Below are 6,053 nucleotides of genomic sequence, written 5' to 3' on the forward strand. Positions count from 1 at the left end.
TTTTTATGAAGAACCTTTTTGCACATCTCATCTGCAGGAGAGACACTTACATAAGAGGATTAAGAGAAAATGCCACCGAATATGAAATTTAGGCTTTGGTTAAGTAATTCACTGCTGTATTGCATTTAATACTGGATGAGTAAGTAGGCTACCGTCTGTACGTATAGAGAACAGAGTGGAAACATTCACATACTGAGTCACTTCATAATATTTCATAACTACTCAACAGCAAAATCCACCAGATATATTAAAATGGACCAGTTTAATGTGAATAAAGTGCGAATCGAGTGGAAACAGATGCATCTACAGTACATACTGTAATATGCAGATATGGGAAATTATTCATTACTTTTCTATTTTATTTCAAACAAATGTTAAATTAGTTAAACTGGCATGAATAATCTTTGACTAATGATGTTTAGAGAAACATTTTTTCTTGTTCTTTGAAAAGCTGTCTGCAAATCATTGTGAATTTTCATGTTAGCTGACTTGTGACATTTACACTCAGCTGTGTTTACTGGTGTGCACTGTCCTACATGAAGACAGGACAGTAATATAAGCAGGATGTTCTTACTGTAATTTGAGATTGACTTGCCTGTGATTGCATTTTCCCCAGTTTCAAAAAAGTTCAGTATCATTACCATTCCTTAACATCTTTTTTCAGTCATGCCCGACTGTATTGTGATGACTGTGGCATATATAGAAGAATTGCATGCATGATGTTGTTAACTCGGAATGAGATTTTCTTATGCACGTAAGTACTTTTGAACATTATATTAATTTAATAAGAAATGAATTCCTTTTGAGCAGAGTTTCTGATATGTCTATGTTATAGTTTGAGAATATATTAAAGGCAACACTGTTTAAATTAGTTTTTATGTTCTTGATTATTCATGCTGTCCACTGTTCAGAAATTATGCGGTGGTGTTTAATATTCTTGAAGATCTCCTCTGTACACAGTTAATTAGGTATTGCGCAGGGATCAAAGATAGTGCCAACTGACAGTCCTGCTCTTTTCATTCCTTTATGAAGTTTTGTGGATGTGATTTAAATTTTGTATAGATACTTTGGGAATTAAAATAAAATAAAATAAATATCTAGCTCTTTTCACTCTTAGTATCTTATAAAGGCGCACTGGGTATTATAATAAAATAAAATAAATATCTAGCTCTTTTCATTCTTAGTATTTTATAAAGATGCACTGGGTATTAAAATTAAATTAAATTATATTAATTTAAATTAAATTAAATTAAATGTAAAAATCCAGCTCTTTTCACTCCTTCAAGAAATATCGCAGATGTCTTTTTCACCGTTAGTACCTTATAAAGATGCACTGGTTATTAAAATAAAATAAAATAAAATAAAATAATAACCCAGCACTTTTCAGTCCTTCATGAAATTTTGCAGATGACTTTTTCACTGTTAGTACCTTATAAAGATTCACTGGTTTTTAAAATAAAATAAAATAAAATAAAATAAAACAAAACAAAGTAAAGTAAAATAAAATAAAATAAAATAAAAACCCAGCACTTTTCACTCCTTCATGAAATTTCGCAGATGACTTTTTCACTGTTCATACCTTATAAAGATTCACTGGTTTTTAAAATAAAATAAAATAAAATAAAATAAAAATAAAAATCCAGCACTTTTCACTCCTTCATGAAATTTTGCAGATGACTTTTTCACTGTTAGTACCTTATAAAGATTAACTGTTTTTTAAAATAATAAAATAAAATAAAATAAAATAAAAATCCAGCACTTCTCACTCCTTCATGAAATTTCGCAGATGACTATTTCACTATTAGTACCTTATAAATATTCACTGTTTTTTTTTAAATAAAATAAAATACAAATCCAGCACTTTTCACTCCTTCATAAATTATTAAAATAAAAAATTTTTCAAAAAAAAAACTTTTTTAACTGTCAGTATCTTATAAAGATGCACAGGGATTTAAAATAAAATAAAATAAAATAAATAAAAACTAGCCATTTTCACTCTTAGTAACTTGTAAAGATGCACTGGGTATTAAAATAATAAATAAAATAAAATAAATACATAAATAAATACATAAATAAAAATTCAGCAATTTTCACTCCATGAAATGTGGGAGATGAGTATCTTATAAGGATACACTGGGTATTAAAATAAAATAAAATAAAATAAAACAAAAATGAAAAATAAATAATAAAATAAAATAAATAAAATAAAATAAAAATTTCCCTCACATTCTTATTTTCATTTGAGAAAAATTAAGTATTTTCTGACACTATACCACAACAAAGATGTTTACTAGCAGTGTGACCCAGTCAACAGGACAGTTTAATGGGTTAGTGTTAGATCACTAAAGACATTTTAAACAGCACCTGACTACTTAAAATGCTTGTCACATTACTAGACAAATTATGTTTTTTTAAAAAAAAAAACTTATGCAGTAATATAATTTCACATGCACCTGTATATTTAAAATTCATCTCACACTGCCTCTGCCTCACTGAGCACCTTTTGGCTTTAGTGATTACTGTCACATAATGTTCTTTGTGTTTCCATCTGTGCATCGATGGGGGTGAGCAGCGGGTATGCATCACATAAAAGCATCAATCACATGAAAGCAGCAGAGGACAAACGCAGTGCAGTATTAAAAAATGTTTTCATGCGTTTCTCTGGGCTTTTCCTAACGATGATTGTGGTCGGATGAGATAAAAAATGAGTAAAAGCTTGTTAAAAATGAAAGAAAGCAATTGGAATAAGTATCAAGAGTCTTCAAAACAATTTCAGAGCAGGTCTGTCTTGTTCAGCAAGGGAACCTCGTTCCTACTGTTCTTTACATCCTGGGTCCGCAGTGGTCAGGATGTTGGAAAATAAACTGCCTTTGATCCTTATAGTGAAGATTGCATCATCCATTCTGCAAGGAACAGAGACAACAAATGTGTGGAAACAGGTTGTAATAAAGGAAAGAGGCAAAATTCACCTACCTAGTGACGCACAACGCAACACCCCCACATACCTATGATGGAAGGAGAGATGCTGGAATGTCTGGTTCAGCTAAAAGATCTTCATTCAATTAGTATCGCTGCACCTACAGAGCTGAGATCAAAGCAGATTTATCTATGTGTCCATTCTTGGGATCTTATATTGTGTGCTTGTTTTTCTATTAATCTAGCATTCTATTAAACAGCTGCTATTAGTCTAAAATGGTAAAGACTAAACTAAAAACTGAAATTAGTTGACAAATGTAAATTTGTGCTTACAAATGAATTTCTATACAAAACTTTAAAAATACATTTCTATATATTTATAAACAGCATTTGGATCCTATTTTATGGAAGCTCGTTTCTGCCACTGAATAAAAAATAATATGTCACAATTCTGACAGTTTGTGTCATGCAATTCTGAGAAATAAACTCGCAATTCTGAGTCAAAACTTGCAATTCTGGAAAATAATCTCGCAATTCTGAGATATAAATTTGCAATTCTAATTTTTTTTTCTCAGAATTGTGATACAAACTCGCAATTCTAAAATATAAACTTGCAATTCTGGGAAATAAACTCAATTCTGAGATATAAACTCACGATTCAGATTTTTTTCTCAGAATTGTGATATAAACTTGCACTTCTGAAATATAAACACGCAATTCTGGGAAATAAACTCACAATTCTGAGATATAAACTTGCAATTCAATTTTTTTTTTCTTTGAATTGAGATATAAACTTGCATTTCTGAGATATAAACTCACAATTCTGATGTAAACTTACAATTCAGATTTTTTTCTCAGAACTGTGATATAAACTCGCAATTCTAAGATATAAATTCACAATTCTGAGATATAAACTTGCATTTCTGATTTTTTTTTCTCAGAATTGTGATAGAAACTCACAATTCTGAAATATAAACTTGCAATTCTGAGATACAAACTCACGATTCAGATTTTTTTTTCTAAGAATTGTGATATAAACTCGCAATTCTGACTTTTTTTCTAAGAACTGTGTTATATAAACTCGCAATTCTGGGAAATAAACTTGCAATTCTGACTTTTTCTTAGAGTTGTGTGATAAAAACTCACAATTCTGAGATATAAATTCACAATTCTGAGATATAAACTCATAATTCTGACTTTTTTCTCAGAATTGAGATATAAACTTGCATTTCTGAGAAATAAACTTGCACTTCTGAGATATAAAGTCGCAATTCTGACTTTTTTTTTCTACGAATTGCATGATATAAACCCGCAATTCTGGGAAATAAACTCACAATTCTGATATAAACTTGCAGTTCTGACTTTTTCTCAGAGTTGTGTGATATAAACTCACAATTCTAACTTTTTTCTCAGAATTGTGATAAATACTTACAATTCTGAGATAAAACTTGCAATTCTCACCTTTTCTATAGAATCGCGTCATATAAACTCGCAAAATTCTGACTTTTTTCTCAGAACTGCCAGTTTATATCTTGCAACTCTGACTTAACGCGTAATTGCGAGTTAAGTCAGAATTGTGAGATTTAAATTTGCAACTGTGAGTTTATATCTCACAATTCTGAGAAAACAAGTCAGAACTGCGCATTTGCAAAAAAAAAAAAAATTGAATTGAATTGAATTGTGAGTTTATATCTCGCAATTCTGACTTTATAACTCGCAATTGCAAGTTTATATCACGCAAATGTAAGACAAAAAGTCGCAATAACCTTCCTGAATTTCAGCTCCATCCCTGAACAAACACACCCAAAACAGGCGGAGGGGAGTGTTGTGCATTATAACCAATCACACACGATTCTGTTGAGCTTAAGAATGCAACGGCCAGTCAGAGGTGTTCAGATGAGTCATCGCTGAAATGTTAAATGCAAGCGCATGCTGGCTGAATTCTGGACTGACAGCGGATTCTCTCATCATTAAAAGCACAGATGTACTTATGATGTAAGTAAGAGATTCATTTCACAGTGTAGACAGGCAGCTTTAGTGGTTATAACATGTTTATAGTAGTAAATCTTTGCATCATTCATATATTCATTCAAAAACGCTTGTTTCAAGCCAAACCGTGTGATCAAACTTCCTTAAGGATACAGCATTTACACACAGAGAACAAAAGACTGGTAATGACACACATGGACGCCTCCTGACATTTAAACTAAAGGGCGGCAATAAATTTGTACATCTTCATACAAGCCAACTGTGTCATGTAGGAAATCTCACTCTGATGTCAGATCAGTTGCTCTTCCTCACACTGTGTCAGCATGATTTCTAAGCCAATTAAGAATAATGAGCAACACCTAAATCACCATATGACGTCTGTGTTAACATAGGCAACACAAACTATTACATAGGCAATACTACTCTTTCGTGCTTTATTTAAGCATTCAGTCTTTATTTGAGCTTGTTTTTGAGACATTGTGATTTTCCAGCCGTCCCCTGTTGCTCCACATGTTTTGTTCAGCCACCATTGTACTGTTCACCAGCACGAAGGTGAATCAGATTTTGGTATTACTATATACAACAGGGTGCTGTTATATAAGCTATAAAATATCTAGGTAAATTTCAGACATCAGAGAGCTGACAAAAGAGAGCAATTCGTTCTCAGTCAGAACAAAAGTCATTTCAAAAGTACCACATCAAAGCGACAATGAATCTTACCTTGGCTGAAATAAGTATAGCTTGTTGTGAACCGTGAATACATATTGGCTCGCAAACTGTCATCGTGACTTAAATGGCCAGTTCCTGTGTAAATATGATGGCTATAAAGGCTTTTATGAGAAGCAAACTAAATACATCCCCAGCTGCTCAGATACAAAGTCAACTCCGCATCTGACATCCTCGTAATTAAGTGATAGCGTGACGGATGTTTTTAAAAAAGCTCTCTAATGGTTCACAACAGAAAGCATATTCCTCTTGTTCCATGCGCTTTGCAATTTTCAGAATAAATGACTACCCCGCTAGTGATTACTGTTCTTTGACCAGTCAAAAAAAATCTATATTCTGATAAAGTAAAAACTAAATTGTTTTTTTTTATAACAATTGCTTATGATTTATCATGCATGTCTTTGTTTAAATAATAGACTGTT

General features: G+C 31.8%; 1 long non-coding RNA gene across 1 annotated transcript; it reads right to left on the minus strand.

Moving 5' to 3' along the window:
• Positions 1 to 2,371: 2,371 nt before the first annotated feature.
• Positions 2,372 to 5,751, minus strand: LOC127152265 (uncharacterized). Its single transcript, XR_007825059.1, has 3 exons — positions 5,626 to 5,751; positions 3,006 to 3,085; positions 2,372 to 2,903 (listed from the first exon to the last, which is right to left on the minus strand). It is a non-coding gene; the product is annotated as an uncharacterized LOC127152265 (long non-coding RNA).
• Positions 5,752 to 6,053: the final 302 nt, after the last annotated feature.

This window comes from Labeo rohita, chromosome 21, assembly GCF_022985175.1.
Source record: "Labeo rohita strain BAU-BD-2019 chromosome 21, IGBB_LRoh.1.0, whole genome shotgun sequence".
In the NCBI taxonomy this organism is placed as follows: Eukaryota; Metazoa; Chordata; class Actinopteri; order Cypriniformes; family Cyprinidae; genus Labeo; species Labeo rohita.